This window comes from Haematobia irritans, chromosome 1, assembly GCF_050003625.1.
Source record: "Haematobia irritans isolate KBUSLIRL chromosome 1, ASM5000362v1, whole genome shotgun sequence".
NCBI classification, from domain to species: domain Eukaryota; kingdom Metazoa; phylum Arthropoda; class Insecta; order Diptera; family Muscidae; genus Haematobia; species Haematobia irritans.
The window spans coordinates 192,422,727-192,443,604 of NC_134397.1; positions in this window are offsets into that span (position 1 = coordinate 192,422,727).

The following is a 20,878-nucleotide window of genomic DNA, read 5'->3' on the forward strand; positions in this document are numbered from 1 at the left end:
GGTGGATTTTTCAATTTTTTGGGGGTGGTCACGAATTAAAGTCCTTTTCGCTCTAGGACGCATATTTAAGGAGATATGGGCAAAAGAAGTTTTTCATATAAAAATTTAAATTTTTTTAGGTTTTGGGTGGATTTTTCAATTTTTTGGGGGTGGTCTCGAATTAAAGTTCTTTTCGCTCTAGAACGCATATTTAAGGAGATATGGGCAAAATAAGTTTTTCATATAAAAATTGCAATTTTGTTAGGTTTTGGGTGGATTTTTAAATTTTTTGGGGATGGTCACGAATTAAAGTCCTTTTCGCTCTAGGACGCATATTTAAGGAGATATGGGCAAAAGAGGTTTTCATATAAAAATTTAAATTTTTTTAGGTTTTGGGTGGATTTTTCAATTTTTTGGGGGTGGTCACGAATTAAAGTCCTTTTCGCTCTAGGACGCTTAGTTTAGGAGATATGGGCAAAAGAAGTTTTTCATATAAAAATTTCAATTTTTTAGGTTTTGGGTGGATTTTTCAATTTTTTGGGGGTGGTCACGAATTAAAGTCCTTTTCGCTCTAGGACGCTTAGTTTAGGAGATATGGGCAAAAGAAGTTTTTCATATAAAAATTTCAATTTTTTTAGGTTTTGGGTGGATTTTTCAATTTTTTGGGGGTGGTCACGAATTAAAGTCCTTTTCGCTCTAGGACGCTTAGTTTAGGAGATATGGGCAAAATAAGTTTTTCATATAAAAATTGCAATTTTTTTAAGTTTTGGGTGGATTTTTCAATTTTTTGGGGGTGGTCACGAATTAAAGTCCTTTTCGCTCTAGGACGCTTAGTTTAGGAGATATGGGCAAAAGAAGTTTTTCATATAAAAATTTCAATTTTTTTAGGTTTTGGGTGGATTTTTCAATTTTTTTGGGGTGGTCAGGAATTAAAGTCCTTTTCGCTGTAGGACGCATATTTAAGGAGATATGGGCAAAAGAAGTTTTTCATATAAAAATTTCAATTTTTTTAGATTTTGGGTGGATTTTTAAATTTTTTGGGGGTGGTCATGAATTAAAGTCCTTTTCGCTCTAGGACGCATATTTAAGGAGATATGGGCAAAAGAAGTTTTTCATATAAAAATTTCAATTTTTTTAGGTTTTGGGTGGATTTTTCAATTTTTTGGGGGTGGTCACGAATTAAAGTCCTTTTCGCTCTAGGACGCTTAGTTTAGGAGATATGGGCAAAAGAAGTTTTTCATATAAAAATTTAAATTTTTTTAGGTTTTGGGTGGATTTTTCAATTTTTTGGGGGTGGTCACGAATTAAAGTCCTTTTCGCTCTAGGACGCATATTTGAGGAGATATGGGCAAAATAAATTTTTCATATAAAAATTTAAATTTTTTTAGGTTTTGGGTGGATTTTTCAATTTTTTGGGGGTGGTCACGAATTAAAGTCCTTTTCGCTCTAGGACGCTTAGTTTCGGAGATATGGGCAAAAGAAGTTTTTCATATAAAAATTTCAATTTTTTTAGGTTTTGGGTGGATTTTTCAATTTTTTTGGGGTGGTCAGGAATTAAAGTGCTTTTCGCTCTAGGACGCATATTTAAGGTGATATGGGCAAAAGAAGTTTTTCATATAAAAATTTAAATTTTTTTAGATTTTGGGTGGATTTTTCAATTTTTTGGGGGTGGTCACGAATTAAAGTCCTTTTCGCTCTAGGACGCATATTTAAGGAGATATGGGCAAAAGAAGTTTTTCATATAAAAATTTCAATTTTTTTAGGTTTTGGGTGGATTTTTCAATTTTTTGGGGGTGGTCACGAATTAAAGTCCTTTTCGCTCTAGGACGCTTAGTTTAGGAGATATGGGCAAAAGAAGTTTTTCATATAAAAATTTCAATTTTTTTAGGTTTTGGGTGGATTTTTCAATTTTTTGGGGGTGGTCACGAATTAAAGTCCTTTTCGCTCTAGGACGCTTAGTTTAGGAGATATGGGCAAAAGAAGTTTTTCATATAAAAATTGCAATTTTTTTAGGTTTTGGGTGGATTTTTCAATTTTTTGGGGGTGGTCACGAATTAAAGTCCTTTTCGCTCTAGGACGTATATTTAAGGAGATATGGGCAAAAGAAGTTTTTCATATCAAAATTTCAATTTTTTTAGGTTTTGGGTGGATTTTTCAATTTTTTGGGGGTGGTCAGGAATTAAGGTCCTTTTCGCTCTAGAACGCATATTTAAGGAGATATGGGCAAAAGAAGTTTTTCATATAAAAATTTCAATTTTTTTAGATTTTGGGTGGATTTTTCAATTTTTTGGGGGTGGTCACGAATTAAAGTCCTTTTCGCTCTAGGACGCATATTGAAGGAGATATGGGCAAAAGAAGTTTTTCATATAAAAATTTCAATTTTTTTAGGTTTTGGGTGGATTTTTCAATTTTTTGGGGGTGGTCTCGAATTAAAGTCCTTTTCGCTCTAGAACGCATATTTAAGGAGATATGGGCAAAATAAGTTTTTCATATAAAAATTGCAATTTTGTTAGGTTTTGGGTGGATTTTTAAATTTTTTGGGGATGGTCACGAATTAAAGTCCTTTTCGCTCTAGGACGCATATTTAAGGAGATATGGGCAAAAGAGGTTTTCATATAAAAATTTAAATTTTTTTAGGTTTTGGGTGGATTTTTCAATTTTTTGAAAAGGAGATATGGGCAAAAGAAGTTTTTCATATAAAAATTTCAATTTTTTTAGATTTTGGGTGGATTTTTCAATTTTTTGGGGGTGGTCACGAATTAAAGTGCTTTTCGCTCTAGGACGCATATTGAAGGAGATATGGGCAAAAGAAGTTTTTCATATAAAAATTTCAATTTTTTTAGGTTTTGGGTGGATTTTTCAATTTTTTGGGGGTGGTCTCGAATTAAAGTCCTTTTCGCTCTAGAACGCATATTTAAGGAGATATGGGCAAAATAAGTTTTTCATATAAAAATTGCAATTTTGTTAGGTTTTGGGTGGATTTTTACATTTTTTGGGGATGGTCACGAATTAAAGTCCTTTTCGCTCTAGGACGCATATTTAAGGAGATATGGGCAAAAGAGGTTTTCATATAAAAATTTAAATTTTTTTAGGTTTTGGGTGGATTTTTCAATTTTTTGGGGGTGGTCACGAATTAAAGTCCTTTTCGCTCTAGGACGCTTAGTTTAGGAGATATGGGCAAAAGAAGTTTTTCATATAAAAATTTCAATTTTTTTAGGTTTTGGGTGGATTTTTCAATTTTTTGGGGGTGGTCACGAATTAAAGTCCTTTTCGCTCTAGGACGCTTAGTTTAGGAGATATGGGCAAAAGAAGTTTCTCATATAAAAATTGCAATTTTTTTAGGTTTTGGGTGGATTTTTCAATTTTTTGGGGGTGGTCACGAATTATAGTCCTTTTCGCTCTAGGACGCATATTTGAGGAGATATGGGCAAAATAAATTTTTCATATAAAAATTTAAATTTTTTAGGTTTTGGGTGGATTTTTCAATTTTTTGGGGATGGTCACGAATTAAAGTCCTTTTAGCTCTAGGACGCTTAGTTTAGGAGATACGGGCAAAAGAAGTTTTTGATATAAAAATTTCAATTTTTTTAGGTTTTGGGTGGATTTTTCAATTTTTTGGGGGTGGTCACGAATTAAAGTCCTTTTCGCTCTAGGACGCTTAGTTTAGGAGATATGGGCAAAAGAAGTTTTTCATATAAAAATTTTAATTTTTTTAGGTTTTGGGTGGATTTTTCAATTTTTTTGGGGGTGGTCAGGAATTAAAGTCCTTTTCGCTCTAGGACGCATATTTAAGGAGATATGGGCAAAAGAAGTTTTTCATATAAAAATTTCAATTCTTTTAGATTTTGGGTGGATTTTTCAATTTTTTGGGGGTGGTCACGAATTAAAGTCCTTTTCGCTCTAGGACGCATATTGAAGGAGATATGGGCAAAAGAAGTTTTTCATATAAAAATTTCAATTTTTTTAGGTTTTGGGTGGATTTTTCAATTTTTTGGGGGTGGTCTCGAATTAAAGTCCTTTTCGCTCTAGAACGCATATTTAAGGAGATATGGGCAAAATAAGTTTTTCATATAAAAATTGCAATTTTGTTAGGTTTTGGGTGGATTTTTAAATTTTTTGGGGATGGTCACGAATTAAAGTCCTTTTCGCTCTAGGACGCATATTTAAGGAGATATGGGCAAAAGAGGTTTTCATATAAAAATTTAAATTTTTTTAGGTTTTGGGTGGATTTTTCAATTTTTTGGGGGTGGTCACGAATTAAAGTCCTTTTCGCTCTAGGACGCTTAGTTTAGGAGATATGGGCAAAAGAAGTTTTTCATATAAAAATTGCATTTTTTTTAGGTTTTGGGTGGATTTTTCAATTTTTTGGGGGTGGTCACGAATTAAAGTCCTTTTCGCTCTAGGACGCTTAGTTTAGGAGATATGGGCAAAAGAAGTTTCTCATATAAAAATTGCAATTTTTTTAGGTTTTGGGTGGATTTTTCAATTTTTTGGGGGTGGTCACGAATTATAGTCCTTTTCGCTCTAGGACGCATATTTGAGGAGATATGGGCAAAATAAATTTTTCATATAAAAATTTAAATTTTTTTAGGTTTTGGGTGGATTTTTCAATTTTTTGGGGATGGTCACGAATTAAAGTCCTTTTCGCTCTAGGACGCTTAGTTTAGGAGATACGGGCAAAAGAAGTTTTTGATATAAAAATTTCAATTTTTTTAGGTTTTGGGTGGATTTTTCAATTTTTTGGGGGTGGTCACGAATTAAAGTCCTTTTCGCTCTAGGACGCTTAGTTTAGGAGATACGGGCAAAAGAAGTTTTTGATATAAAAATTTCAATTTTTTTAGGTTTTGGGTGGATTTTTCAATTTTTTGGGGGTGGTCACGAATTAAAGTCCTTTTCGCTCTAGGACGCTTAGTTTAGGAGATATGGGCAAAAGAAGTTTTTCATATAAAAATTTCAATTTTTTTAGGTTTTGGGTGGATTTTGCAATTTTTTTGGGGTGGTCAGGAATTAAAGTCCTTTTCGCTCTAGGACGCATATTTAAGGAGATATGGGCAAAAGAAGTTTTTCATATAAAAATTTCAATTTTTTTAGATTTTGGGTGGATTTTTCAATTTTTTGGGGGTGGTCACGAATTAAAGTCCTTTTCGCTCTAGGACGCTTAGTTTAGGAGATATGGGCAAAAGAAGTTTTTCATATAAAAATTTCAATTTTTTTAGGTTTTGGGTGGATTTTTCAATTTTTTGGGGGTGGTCACGAATTAAAGTCCTTTTCGCTCTAGGACGCATATTTGAGGAGATATGGGCAAAATAAATTTTTCATATAAAAATTTAAATTTTTTTAGGTTTTGGGTGGATTTTTCAATTTTTTGGGGGTGGTCACGAATTAAAGTCCTTTTCGCTCTAGGACGCTTAGTTTAGGAGATATGGGCAAAAGAAGTTTTTGATATAAAAATTTAAATTTTTTTAGGTTTTGGGTGGATTTTTCAATTTTTTGGGGGTGGTCACGAATTAAAGTCCTTTTCGCTCTAGGACGCTTAGTTTGGGAGATATGGGCAAAAGAAGTTTTTCATATAAAAATTTCAATTTTTTTAGGTTTTGGGTGGATTTTTCAATTTTTTTGGGGTGGTCAGGAATTAAAGTCCTTTTCGCTCTAGGACGCATATTTAAGGTGATATGGGCAAAAGAAGTTTTTCATATAAAAATTTAAATTTTTTTAGATTTTGGGTGGATTTTTCAATTTTTTGGGGGTGGTCACGAATTAAAGTCCTTTTCGCTCTAGGACGCATATTTAAGGAGATATGGGCAAAAGAAGTTTTTCATATAAAAATTTCAATTTTTTTTAGGTTCTGGGTGGATTTTTCAATTTTTTGGGGGTGGTCACGAATTAAAGTCCTTTTCGCTCTAGGACGCTTAGTTTAGGAGATATGGGCAAAAGAAGTTTTTCATATAAAAATTTCAATTTTTTTAGGTTTTGGGTGGATTTTTCAATTTTTTGGGGGTAGTCACGAATTAAAGTCCTTTTCGCTCTAGGACGCTTAGTTTAGGAGATATAGGCAAAAGAAGTTTTTCATATAAAAATTTCAATTTTTTTAGTTTTTGGGTTGATTTTTCAATTTTTTGGGGTGGTCAGGAATTAAAGTCCTTTTCGCTCTAGGACGCATATTTAAGGAGATATGGGCAAAAGAAGTTTTTCATATAAAAATTTCAATTTTTTTTAGATTTTGGGTGGATTTTTCAATTTTTTGGGGGTGGTCACGAATTAAAGTCCTTTTCGCTCTAGGACGCATATTTAAGGAGATATGGGCAAAAGAAGTTTTTCATATAAAAATTGCATTTTTTTTAGGTTTTGGGTGGATTTTTCAATTTTTTGGGGGTGGTCACGAATTAAAGTCCTTTTCGCTCTAGGACGCTTAGTTTAGGAGATATGGGCAAAAGAGGTTTTCATATAAAAATTTAAATTTTTTTAGGTTTTGGGTGGATTTTTCAATTTTTTTGGGGGTGGTCACGAATTATAGTCCTTTTCGCTCTAGGACGCATATTTGAGGAGATATGGGCAAAAGAAGTTTTTCATATAAAAATTTAAATTTTTTTAGGTTTTGGGTGGATTTTTCAATTTTTTGGGGGTGGTCTCGAATTAAAGTCCTTTTCGCTCTAGGACGCTTAGTTTAGGAGATATGGGCAAAAGAAGTTTTTCATATAAAAATTTCAATTTTTTTAGGTTTTGGGTGGATTTTTCAATTTTTTTGGGGGTGGTCACGAATTATAGTCCTTTTCGCTCTAGGACGCATATTTGAGGAGATATGGGCAAAATAAATTTTTCATATAAAAATTTAATTTTTTTTAGGTTTTGGGTGGATTTTTCAATTTTTTGGGGATGGTCACGAATTAAAGTCCTTTTAGCTCTAGGACGCTTAGTTTAGGAGATACGGGCAAAAGAAGTTTTTGATATAAAAATTTAAATTTTTTTAGGTTTTGGGTGGATTTTTCAATTTTTTGGGGGTGGTCAGGAATTAAAGTCCTTTTCGCTCTAGGACGCATATTTAAGGAGATATGGGCAAAAGAAGTTTTTCATATAAAAATTTCAATTTTTTTAGATTTTGGGTGGATTTTTCAATTTTTTGGGGGTGGTCACGAATTAAAGTCCTTTTCGCTCTAGGACGCATATTTAAGGAGATATGGGCAAAAGAAGTTTTTCATATAAAAATTTAAATTTTTTTAGGTTTTGGGTGGATTTTTCAATTTTTTGGGGGTGGTCTCGAATTAAAGTCCTTTTCGCTCTAGAACGCATATTTAAGGAGATATGGGCAAAATAAGTTTTTCATATAAAAATTGCAATTTTGTTAGGTTTTGGGTGGATTTTTAAATTTTTTGGGGATGGTCACGAATTAAAGTCCTTTTCGCTCTAGGACGCATATTTAAGGAGATATGGGCAAAAGAGGTTTTCATATAAAAATTTAAATTCTTTTAGGTTTTGGGTGGATTTTTCAATTTTTTGGGGGTGGTCACGAATTAAAGTCCTTTTCGCTCTAGGACGCTTAGTTTAGGAGATATGGGCAAAAGAAGTTTTTCATATAAAAATTTCAATTTTTTTAGGTTTTGGGTGGATTTTTCAATTTTTTTGGGGTGGTCAGGAATTAAAGTCCTTTTCGCTTTAGGACGCATATTTAAGGAGATATGGGCAAAAGAAGTTTTTCATATAAAAATTTCAATTTTTTAGATTTTGGGTGGATTTTTCAATTTTTTGGGGGTGGTCACGAATTAAAGTCCTTTTCGCTCTAGGACGCATATTTAAGGAGATATGGGCAAAAGAAGTTTTTCATATAAAAATTTCAATTTTTTTAGGTTTTGGGTGGATTTTTCAATTTTTTGGGGGTGGTCTCGAATTAAAGTCCTTTTCGCTCTAGGACGCTTAGTTTAGGAGATATGGGCAAAAGAAGTTTTTCATATAAAAATTGCAATTTTTTTAGGTTTTGGGTGGATTTTTCAATTTTTTGGGGGTGGTCACGAATTAAAGTCCTTTTCGCTCTAGGACGCTTAGTTTAGGAGATATGGGCAAAATAAATTTTTCATATAAAAATTTAATTTTTTTAGGTTTTGGGTGGATTTTTCAATTTTTTGGGGATGGTCACGAATTAAAGTCCTTTTAGCTCTAGGACGCTTAGTTTAGGAGATACGGGCAAATGAAGTTTTTGATATAAAAATTTCAATTTTTTTAGGTTTTGGGTGGATTTTTCAGTTTTTTGGGGGTGGTCACGAATTAAAGTCCTTTTCGCTCTAGGACGCTTAGTTTAGGAGATATGGGCAAAAGAAGTTTTTCATATAAAAATTTCAATTTTTTTAGGTTTTGGGTGGATTTTTCAATTTTTTTGGGGTGGTCAGGAATTAAAGTCCTTTTCGCTCTAGGACGCATATTTAAGGAGATATGGGCAAAAGAAGTTTTTCATATAAAAATTTCAATTTTTTTAGATTTTGGGTGGATTTTTCAATTTTTTGGGGGTGGTCACGAATTAAAGTCCTTTTCGCTCTAGGACGCATATTTAAGGAGATATGGGCAAAAGAAGTTTTTCATATAAAAATTTCAATTTTTTTAGGTTTTGGGTGGATTTTTAAATTTTTTGGGGGTGGTCACGAATTAAAGTCCTTTTCGCTCTAGGACGCTTAGTTTAGGAGATATGGGCAAAAGAAGTTTTTCATATAAAAATTGCAATTTTTTTAGGTTTTGGGTGGATTTTTCAATTTTTTGGGGGTAGTCACGAATTAAAGTCCTTTTCGCTCTAGGACGCTTAGTTTAGGAGATATGGGCAAAAGAAGTTTTTCATATAAAAATTTCAATTTTTTTAGGTTTTGGGTGGATTTTTCAATTTTTTTGGGGTGGTCAGGAATTAAAGTCCTTTTCGCTCTAGGACGCATATTTAAGGAGATATGGGCAAAAGAAGTTTTTCATATAAAAATTTCAATTTTTTTAGATTTTGGGTGGATTTTTCAATTTTTTGGGGGTGGTCACGAATTAAAGTCCTTTTCGCTCTAGGACGCATATTTAAGGAGATATGGGCAAAAGAAGTTTTTCATATAAAAATTTAAATTTTTTTAGGTTTTGGGTGGATTTTTCAATTTTTTGGGGGTGGTCTCGAATTAAAGTTCTTTTCGCTCTAGAACGCATATTTAAGGAGATATGGGCAAAATAAGTTTTTCATATAAAAATTGCAATTTTGTTAGGTTTTGGGTGGATTTTTAAATTTTTTGGGGATGGTCACGAATTAAAGTCCTTTTCGCTCTAGGACGCATATTTAAGGAGATATGGGCAAAAGAGGTTTTCATATAAAAATTTAAATTTTTTTAGGTTTTGGGTGGATTTTTCAATTTTTTGGGGGTGGTCACGAATTAAAGTCCTTTTCGCTCTAGGACGCTTAGTTTAGGAGATATGGGCAAAAGAAGTTTTTCATATAAAAATTTAAATTTTTTAGGTTTTGGGTGGATTTTTCAATTTTTTGGGGGTGGTCACGAATTAAAGTCCTTTTCGCTCTAGGACGCTTAGTTTAGGAGATATGGGCAAAAGAAGTTTTTCATATAAAAATTTCAATTTTTTTAGGTTTTGGGTGGATTTTTCAATTTTTTGGGGGTGGTCACGAATTAAAGTCCTTTTCGCTCTAGGACGCTTAGTTTAGGAGATATGGGCAAAATAAGTTTTTCATATAAAAATTGCAATTTTTTTAAGTTTTGGGTGGATTTTTCAATTTTTTGGGGGTGGTCACGAATTAAAGTCCTTTTCGCTCTAGGACGCTTAGTTTAGGAGATATGGGCAAAAGAAGTTTTTCATATAAAAATTTCAATTTTTTTAGGTTTTGGGTGGATTTTTCAATTTTTTTGGGGTGGTCAGGAATTAAAGTCCTTTTCGCTGTAGGACGCATATTTAAGGAGATATGGGCAAAAGAAGTTTTTCATATAAAAATTTCAATTTTTTTAGATTTTGGGTGGATTTTTAAATTTTTTGGGGGTGGTCATGAATTAAAGTCCTTTTCGCTCTAGGACGCATATTTAAGGAGATATGGGCAAAAGAAGTTTTTCATATAAAAATTTCAATTTTTTTAGGTTTTGGGTGGATTTTTCAATTTTTTGGGGGTGGTCACGAATTAAAGTCCTTTTCGCTCTAGGACGCTTAGTTTAGGAGATATGGGCAAAAGAAGTTTTTCATATAAAAATTTCAATTTTTTTAGGTTTTGGGTGGATTTTTCAATTTTTTGGGGGTGGTCACGAATTAAAGTCCTTTTCGCTCTAGGACGCATATTTGAGGAGATATGGGCAAAATAAATTTTTCATATAAAAATTTAAATTTTTTTAGGTTTTGGGTGGATTTTTCAATTTTTTGGGGGTGGTCACGAATTAAAGTCCTTTTCGCTCTAGGACGCTTAGTTTCGGAGATATGGGCAAAAGAAGTTTTTCATATAAAAATTTCAATTTTTTTAGGTTTTGGGTGGATTTTTCAATTTTTTTGGGGTGGTCAGGAATTAAAGTGCTTTTCGCTCTAGGACGCATATTTAAGGTGATATGGGCAAAAGAAGTTTTTCATATAAAAATTTAAATTTTTTTAGATTTTGGGTGGATTTTTCAATTTTTTGGGGGTGGTCACGAATTAAAGTCCTTTTCGCTCTAGGACGCATATTTAAGGAGATATGGGCAAAAGAAGTTTTTCATATAAAAATTTCAATTTTTTTAGGTTTTGGGTGGATTTTTCAATTTTTTGGGGGTGGTCACGAATTAAAGTCCTTTTCGCTCTAGGACGCTTAGTTTAGGAGATATGGGCAAAAGAAGTTTTTCATATAAAAATTTCAATTTTTTTAGGTTTTGGGTGGATTTTTCAATTTTTTTGGGGTGGTCAGGAATTAAAGTCCTTTTCGCTCTAGGACGCATATTTAAGGAGATATGGGCAAAAGAAGTTTTTCATATAAAAATTTCAATTTTTTTAGGTTTTGGGTGGATTTTTCAATTTTTTGGGGGTGGTCACGAATTAAAGTCCTTTTCGCTCTAGGACGCTTAGTTTAGGAGATATGGGCAAAAGAAGTTTTTCATATAAAAATTGCAATTTTTTTAGGTTTTGGGTGGATTTTTCAATTTTTTGGGGGTGGTCACGAATTAAAGTCCTTTTCGCTCTAGGACGTATATTTAAAGAGATATGGGCAAAAGAAGTTTTTCATATCAAAATTTCAATTTTTTTAGGTTTTGGGTGGATTTTTCAATTTTTTGGGGGTGGTCAGGAATTAAGGTCCTTTTCGCTCTAGAACGCATATTTAAGGAGATATGGGCAAAAGAAGTTTTTCATATAAAAATTTCAATTTTTTTAGATTTTGGGTGGATTTTTCAATTTTTTGGGGGTGGTCACGAATTAAAGTCCTTTTCGCTCTAGGACGCATATTGAAGGAGATATGGGCAAAAGAAGTTTTTCATATAAAAATTTCAATTTTTTTAGGTTTTGGGTGGATTTTTCAATTTTTTGGGGGTGGTCTCGAATTAAAGTCGTTTTCGCTCTAGAACGCATATTTAAGGAGATATGGGCAAAATAAGTTTTTCATATAAAAATTGCAATTTTGTTAGGTTTTGGGTGGATTTTTAAATTTTTTGGGGATGGTCACGAATTAAAGTCCTTTTCGCTCTAGGACGCATATTTAAGGAGATATGGGCAAAAGAGGTTTTCATATAAAAATTTAAATTTTTTTAGGTTTTGGGTGGATTTTTCAATTTTTTGAAAAGGAGATATGGGCAAAAGAAGTTTTTCATATAAAAATTTCAATTTTTTTAGATTTTGGGTGGATTTTTCAATTTTTTGGGGGTGGTCACGAATTAAAGTGCTTTTCGCTCTAGGACGCATATTGAAGGAGATATGGGCAAAAGAAGTTTTTCATATAAAAATTTCAATTTTTTTAGGTTTTGGGTGGATTTTTCAATTTTTTGGGGGTGGTCTCGAATTAAAGTCCTTTTCGCTCTAGAACGCATATTTAAGGAGATATGGGCAAAATAAGTTTTTCATATAAAAATTGCAATTTTGTTAGGTTTTGGGTGGATTTTTACATTTTTTGGGGATGGTCACGAATTAAAGTCCTTTTCGCTCTAGGACGCATATTTAAGGAGATATGGGCAAAAGAGGTTTTCATATAAAAATTTAAATTTTTTTAGGTTTTGGGTGGATTTTTCAATTTTTTGGGGGTGGTCACGAATTAAAGTCCTTTTCGCTCTAGGACGCTTAGTTTAGGAGATATGGGCAAAAGAAGTTTTTCATATAAAAATTTCAATTTTTTTAGGTTTTGGGTGGATTTTTCAATTTTTTGGGGGTGGTCACGAATTAAAGTCCTTTTCGCTCTAGGACGCTTAGTTTAGGAGATATGGGCAAAAGAAGTTTCTCATATAAAAATTGCAATTTTTTTAGGTTTTGGGTGGATTTTTCAATTTTTTGGGGGTGGTCACGAATTATAGTCCTTTTCGCTCTAGGACGCATATTTGAGGAGATATGGGCAAAATAAATTTTTCATATAAAAATTTAAATTTTTTAGGTTTTGGGTGGATTTTTCAATTTTTTGGGGATGGTCACGAATTAAAGTCCTTTTAGCTCTAGGACGCTTAGTTTAGGAGATACGGGCAAAAGAAGTTTTTGATATAAAAATTTCAATTTTTTTAGGTTTTGGGTGGATTTTTCAATTTTTTGGGGGTGGTCACGAATTAAAGTCCTTTTCGCTCTAGGACGCTTAGTTTAGGAGATATGGGCAAAAGAAGTTTTTCATATAAAAATTTTAATTTTTTTAGGTTTTGGGTGGATTTTTCAATTTTTTTGGGGGTGGTCAGGAATTAAAGTCCTTTTCGCTCTAGGACGCATATTTAAGGAGATATGGGCAAAAGAAGTTTTTCATATAAAAATTTCAATTCTTTTAGATTTTGGGTGGATTTTTCAATTTTTTGGGGGTGGTCACGAATTAAAGTCCTTTTCGCTCTAGGACGCATATTGAAGGAGATATGGGCAAAAGAAGTTTTTCATATAAAAATTTCAATTTTTTTAGGTTTTGGGTGGATTTTTCAATTTTTTGGGGGTGGTCTCGAATTAAAGTCCTTTTCGCTCTAGAACGCATATTTAAGGAGATATGGGCAAAATAAGTTTTTCATATAAAAATTGCAATTTTGTTAGGTTTTGGGTGGATTTTTAAATTTTTTGGGGATGGTCACGAATTAAAGTCCTTTTCGCTCTAGGACGCATATTTAAGGAGATATGGGCAAAAGAGGTTTTCATATAAAAATTTAAATTTTTTTAGGTTTTGGGTGGATTTTTCAATTTTTTGGGGGTGGTCACGAATTAAAGTCCTTTTCGCTCTAGGACGCTTAGTTTAGGAGATATGGGCAAAAGAAGTTTTTCATATAAAAATTGCATTTTTTTTAGGTTTTGGGTGGATTTTTCAATTTTTTGGGGGTGGTCACGAATTAAAGTCCTTTTCGCTCTAGGACGCTTAGTTTAGGAGATATGGGCAAAAGAAGTTTCTCATATAAAAATTGCAATTTTTTTAGGTTTTGGGTGGATTTTTCAATTTTTTGGGGGTGGTCACGAATTATAGTCCTTTTCGCTCTAGGACGCATATTTGAGGAGATATGGGCAAAATAAATTTTTCATATAAAAATTTAAATTTTTTTAGGTTTTGGGTGGATTTTTCAATTTTTTGGGGATGGTCACGAATTAAAGTCCTTTTCGCTCTAGGACGCTTAGTTTAGGAGATACGGGCAAAAGAAGTTTTTGATATAAAAATTTCAATTTTTTTAGGTTTTGGGTGGATTTTTCAATTTTTTGGGGGTGGTCACGAATTAAAGTCCTTTTCGCTCTAGGACGCTTAGTTTAGGAGATACGGGCAAAAGAAGTTTTTGATATAAAAATTTCAATTTTTTTAGGTTTTGGGTGGATTTTTCAATTTTTTGGGGGTGGTCACGAATTAAAGTCCTTTTCGCTCTAGGACGCTTAGTTTAGGAGATATGGGCAAAAGAAGTTTTTCATATAAAAATTTCAATTTTTTTAGGTTTTGGGTGGATTTTGCAATTTTTTTGGGGTGGTCAGGAATTAAAGTCCTTTTCGCTCTAGGACGCATATTTAAGGAGATATGGGCAAAAGAAGTTTTTCATATAAAAATTTCAATTTTTTTAGATTTTGGGTGGATTTTTCAATTTTTTGGGGGTGGTCACGAATTAAAGTCCTTTTCGCTCTAGGACGCTTAGTTTAGGAGATATGGGCAAAAGAAGTTTTTCATATAAAAATTTCAATTTTTTTAGGTTTTGGGTGGATTTTTCAATTTTTTGGGGGTGGTCACGAATTAAAGTCCTTTTCGCTCTAGGACGCATATTTGAGGAGATATGGGCAAAATAAATTTTTCATATAAAAATTTAAATTTTTTTAGGTTTTGGGTGGATTTTTCAATTTTTTGGGGGTGGTCACGAATTAAAGTCCTTTTCGCTCTAGGACGCTTAGTTTAGGAGATATGGGCAAAAGAAGTTTTTGATATAAAAATTTAAATTTTTTTAGGTTTTGGGTGGATTTTTCAATTTTTTGGGGGTGGTCACGAATTAAAGTCCTTTTCGCTCTAGGACGCTTAGTTTGGGAGATATGGGCAAAAGAAATTTTTCATATAAAAATTTCAATTTTTTTAGGTTTTGGGTGGATTTTTCAATTTTTTTGGGGTGGTCAGGAATTAAAGTCCTTTTCGCTCTAGGACGCATATTTAAGGTGATATGGGCAAAAGAAGTTTTTCATATAAAAATTTAAATTTTTTTAGATTTTGGGTGGATTTTTCAATTTTTTGGGGGTGGTCACGAATTAAAGTCCTTTTCGCTCTAGGACGCATATTTAAGGAGATATGGGCAAAAGAAGTTTTTCATATAAAAATTTCAATTTTTTTAGGTTCTGGGTGGATTTTTCAATTTTTTGGGGGTGGTCACGAATTAAAGTCCTTTTCGCTCTAGGACGCTTAGTTTAGGAGATATGGGCAAAAGAAGTTTTTCATATAAAAATTTCAATTTTTTTAGGTTTTGGGTGGATTTTTCAATTTTTTGGGGGTAGTCACGAATTAAAGTCCTTTTCGCTCTAGGACGCTTAGTTTAGGAGATATAGGCAAAAGAAGTTTTTCATATAAAAATTTCAATTTTTTTAGGTTTTGGGTGGATTTTTCAATTTTTTGGGGTGGTCAGGAATTAAAGTCCTTTTCGCTCTAGGACGCATATTTAAGGAGATATGGGCAAAAGAAGTTTTTCATATAAAAATTTCAATTTTTTTTAGATTTTGGGTGGATTTTTCAATTTTTTGGGGGTGGTCACGAATTAAAGTCCTTTTCGCTCTAGGACGCATATTTAAGGAGATATGGGCAAAAGAAGTTTTTCATATAAAAATTGCATTTTTTTTAGGTTTTGGGTGGATTTTTCAATTTTTTGGGGGTGGTCACGAATTAAAGTCCTTTTCGCTCTAGGACGCTTAGTTTAGGAGATATGGGCAAAAGAGGTTTTCATATAAAAATTTAAATTTTTTTAGGTTTTGGGTGGATTTTTCAATTTTTTGAAAAGGAGATATGGGCAAAAGAAGTTTTTCATATAAAAATTTCAATTTTTTTAGATTTTGGGTGGATTTTTCAATTTTTTGGGGGTGGTCACGAATTAAAGTCCTTTTCGCTCTAGGACGCATATTGAAGGAGATATGGGCAAAAGAAGTTTTTCATATAAAAATTTCAATTTTTTTAGGTTTTGGGTGGATTTTTCAATTTTTTGGGGGTGGTCTCGAATTAAAGTCCTTTTCGCTCTAGAACGCATATTTAAGGAGATATGGGCAAAATAAGTTTTTCATATAAAAATTGCAATTTTGTTAGGTTTTGGGTGGATTTTTAAATTTTTTGGGGATGGTCACGAATTAAAGTCCTTTTCGCTCTAGGACGCATATTTAAGGAGATATGGGCAAAAGAGGTTTTCATATAAAAATTTAAATTTTTTTAGGTTTTGGGTGGATTTTTCAATTTTTTGGGGGTGGTCACGAATTAAAGTCCTTTTCGCTCTAGGACGCTTAGTTTAGGAGATATGGGCAAAAGAAGTTTTTCATATAAAAATTTCAATTTTTTTAGGTTTTGGGTGGATTTTTCAATTTTTTGGGGGTGGTCACGAATTAAAGTCCTTTTCGCTCTAGGACGCTTAGTTTAGGAGATATGGGCAAAAGATTTTTCAATTTTTTGGGGATGGTCACGAATTAAAGTCCTTTTAGCTCTAGGACGCTTAGTTTAGGAGATACGGGCAAAAGAAGTTTTTGATATAAAAATTTCAATTTTTTAGGTTTTGGGTGGATTTTTCAATTTTTTGGGGGTGGTCACGAATTAAAGTCCTTTTCGCTCTAGGACGCTTAGTTTAGGAGATATGGGCAAAAGAAGTTTTTGATATAAAAATTTAAATTTTTTTAGGTTTTGGGTGGATTTTTCAATTTTTTGGGGGTGGTCACGAATTAAAGTCCTTTTCGCTCTAGGACGCTTAGTTTGGGAGATATGGGCAAAAGAAGTTTTTCATATAAAAATTTAAATTTTTTTAGATTTTGGGTGGATTTTTCAATTTTTTTGGGGTGGTCAGGAATTAAAGTCCTTTTCGCTCTAGGACGCATATTTAAGGAGATATGGGCAAAAGAAGTTTTTCATATAAAAATTTCAATTTTTTTAGGTTTTGGGTGGATTTTTCAATTTTTTGGGGGTGGTCACGAATTAAAGTCCTTTTCGCTCTAGGACGCTTAGTTTAGGAGATATGGGCAAAAGAAGTTTTTCATATAAAAATTTCAATTTTTTTAGGTTTTGGGTGGATTTTTCAATTTTTTTGGGGTGGTCAGGAATTAAAGTCCTTTTCGCTCTAGGACGCTTAGTTTAGGAGATATGGGCAAAAGAAGTTTTTCATATAAAAATTTCAATTTTTTTAGGTTTTGGGTGGATTTTTCAATTTTTTGGGGGTGGTCTCGAATTAAAGTCCTTTTCGCTCTAGAACGCATATTTAAGGAGATATGGGCAAAATAAGTTTTTCATATAAAAATTGCAATTTTGTTAGGTTTTGGGTGGATTTTTCAATTTTTTGGGGGTGGTCACGAATTAAAGTCCTTTTCGCTCTAGGACGCTTAGTTTAGGAGATATGGGCAAAAGAAGTTTTTCATATAAAAATTTAAATTTTTTTAGGTTTTGGGTGGATTTTTCAATTTTTTGGGGGTGGTCACGAATTAAAGTCCTTTTCGCTCTAGGACGCTTAGTTTAGGAGATATGGGCAAAAGAAGTTTTTCATATAAAAATTTAAATTTTTTTAGGTTTTGGGTGTATTTTTCAATTTTTTGGGGGTGGTCACGAATTAAAGTCCTTTTCGCTCTAGGACGCTTAGTTTAGGAGATATGGGCAAAAGAAGTTTTTCATATAAAAATTGCAATTTTTTTAGGTTTTGGGTGGATTTTTCAATTTTTTAGGGGTGGTCACGAATTATAGTCCTTTTCGCTCTAGGACGCATATTTGAGGAGATATGGGCAAAATAAATTTTTCATATACAAATTTAAATTTTTTTAGGTTTTGGGTGGATTTTTCAATTTTTTGGGGATGGTCACGAATTAAAGTCCTTTTAGCTCTAGGACGCTTAGTTTAGGAGATATGGGCAAAAGAAGTTTCTCATATAAAAATTGCAATTTTTTTAGGTTTTGGGTGGATTTTTCAATTTTTTGGGGGTGGTCACGAATTAAAGTCCTTTTCGCTCTAGGACGCTTAGTTTAGGAGATATGGGCAAAAGAAGTTTTTCATATAAAAATTTAAATTTTTTTAGGTTTTGGGTGGATTTTTCAATTTTTTTGGGGTGGTCAGGAATTAAAGTCCTTTTCGCTCTAGGACGCATATTTAAGGAGATATGGGCAAAAGAAGTTTTTCATATAAAAATTTCAATTTTTTAGATTTTGGGTGGATTTTTCAATTTTTTGGGGGTGGTCACGAATTAAAGTCCTTTTCGCTCTAGGACGCATATTTAAGGAGATATGGGCAAAAGAAGTTTTTCATATAAAAATTTCAATTTTTTTAGGTTTTGGGTGGATTTTTCAATTTTTTGGGGGTGGTCACGAATTAAAGTCCTTTTCGCTCTAGGACGCTTAGTTTAGGAGATATGGGCAAAAGAAGTTTTTCATATAAAAATTGAAATTTTTTTAGGTTTTGGGTGGATTTTTCAATTTTTTGGGGGTGGTCACGAATTAAAGTCCTTTTCGCTCTAGGACGCATATTTGAGGAGATATAGGCAAAATAAATTTTTCATATAAAAATTTAAATTTTTTTAGGTTTTGGGTGGATTTTTCAATTTTTTGGGGGTGGTCACGAATTAAAGTCCTTTTCGCTCTAGGACGCTTAGTTTAGGAGATATTGGCAAAAGAAGTTTTTGATATAAAAATTTCAATTTTTTTAGGTTTTGGGTGGATTTTTCAATTTTTTGGGGGTGGTCACGAATTAAAGTCCTTTTCGCTCTAGGACGCTTAGTTTGGGAGATATGGGCAAAAGAAGTTTTTCATATAAAAATTTCAATTTTTTTAGGTTTTGGGTGGATTTTTCAATTTTTTTGGGGTGGTCAGGAATTAAAGTCCTTTTCGCTCTAGGACGCATATTTAAGGTGATATGGGCAAAAGAAGTTTTTCATATAAAAATTTAAATTTTTTTTGATTTTGGGTGGATTTTTCAATTTTTTGGGGGTGGTCACGAATTAAAGTCCTTTTCGCTCTAGGACGCATATTTAAGGAGATATAGGCAAAAGAAGTTTTTCATATAAAAATTTCAATTTTTTTAGGTTTTGGGTGGATTTTTCAATTTTTTGGGGGTGGTCACGAATTAAAGTCCTTTTCGCTCTAGGACGCTTAGTTTAGGAGATATGGGCAAAAGAAGTTTTTCATATAAAAATTTAAATTTTTTTAGGTTTTGGGTGGATTTTTCAATTTTTTTGGGGTGGTCAGGAATTAAAGTCCTTTTCGCTCTAGGACGCATATTAAAGGTGATATGGGCAAAAGAAGTTTTTCATATAAAAATTTAAATTTTTTTTTTGATTTTGGGTGGATTTTTTCAATTTTTTGGGGGTGGTCACGAATTAAAGTCCTTTTCGCTCTAGGACGCATATTTAAGGAGATATAGGCAAAAGAAGTTTTTCATATAAAAATTTCAATTTTTTTAGGTTTTGGGTGGATTTTTCAATTTTTTGGGGGTGGTCACGAATTAAAGTCCTTTTCGCTCTAGGACGCTTAGTTTAGGAGATATGGGCAAAAGAAGTTTTTCATATAAAAATTTAAATTTTTTTAGGTTTTGGGTGGATTTTTCAATTTTTTTGGGGTGGTCAGGAATTAAAGTCCTTTTCGCTCTAGGACGCATATTTAAGGAGATATGGGCAAAAGAAGTTTTTCATATAAAAATTTCAAATTTTTTTTTTTAGGTTTTGGGTGGATTTTTCAATTTTTTTGGGGGTGGTCACGAATTAAAGTCCTTTTCGCTCTAGGACGCTTAGTTTAGGAGATATGGGCAAAAGAAGTTTTTCATATAAAAATTGCAATTTTTTTTAGGTTTTGGGTGGATTTTTAAATTTTTTTTGGGGGTGGTCACGAATTAAAGTCCTTTTCGCTCTAGGACGCATATTTAAGGAGATATGGGCAAAAGAAGTTTTTCATATCAAAATTTCAATTTTTTTAGGTTTTGGGTGGATTTTTTCAATTTTTTGGGGGTGGTCACGAATGAAAGTCCTTTTCGCTCTAGGACGCTTAGTTTAGGAGATATGGGTCTCCACCTCAGTAATGCTGGTGACATTTCTGAGGGTTCCAAAGCTTCTCTAAGTGGTTTCACTACAATGTGGAACGCCGTTCGGACTCGGCTATAAAAAGGAGGTCCCTTGTCATTGAGCTTAACATGGAATCGGGAAGCACTCAGTGATAAGAGAGAAGTTCACCACTGTGGTATCACAATGGACTGAATAGTCTAAGTGAGCCTGATACATCGGGCTGCCACATAACCTAACCTAACCTAACCTAGGAGATATGGGCAAAAGAAGTTTTTCATATAAAAATTGCATTTTTTTAGGTTTTGGGTGGATTTTTCAATTTTTTGGGGGTGGTCACGAATTAAAGTCCTTTTCGCTCTAGGACGCTTAGTTTAGGAGATATGGGCAACAGAAGTTTTTCATATAAAAATTTAAATTTTTTTAGGTTTTGGGTGGATTTTTCAATTTTTTGGGGTGGTCACGAATTAAAGTCCTTTTCGCTCTAGGACGCTTAGTTTGGGAGATATGGGCAAAAGAAGTTTTTCATATAAAAATTTAAATTTTTTTAGATTTTGGGTGGATTTTTCAATTTTTTGGGGGTGGTCACGAATTAAAGTCCTTTTCGCTCTAGGACGCATATTTAAGGAGATATGGGCAAAAGAAGTTTTTCATATCAAAATTTCAATTTTTTTAGGTTTTGGGTGGATTTTTCAATTTTTTGGGGGTGGTCACGAATTAAAGTCCTTTTCGCTCTAGGACGCTTAGTTTAGGAGATATGGGCAATAGAAGTTTTTCATATAAAAATTGCATTTTTTTAGGTTTTGGGTGGATTTTTCAATTTTTTGGGGGTGGTCACGAATTAAAGTCCTTTTCGCTCTAGGACGCTTAGTTTAGGAGATATGGGCAAAAGAAGTTTTTCATATAAAAATTTAAATTTTTTTAGGTTTTGGGTGGATTTTTCAATTTTTTTTTGGGGTGGTCAGGAATTAAAGTCCTTTTCGCTCTAGGACGCATATTTAAGGAGATATGGGCAAAAGAAGTTTTTCATATAAAAATTTCAATTTTTTTAGATTTTGGGTGGATTTTTAAATTTTTTGGGGGTGGTCACGAATTAAAGTCCTTTT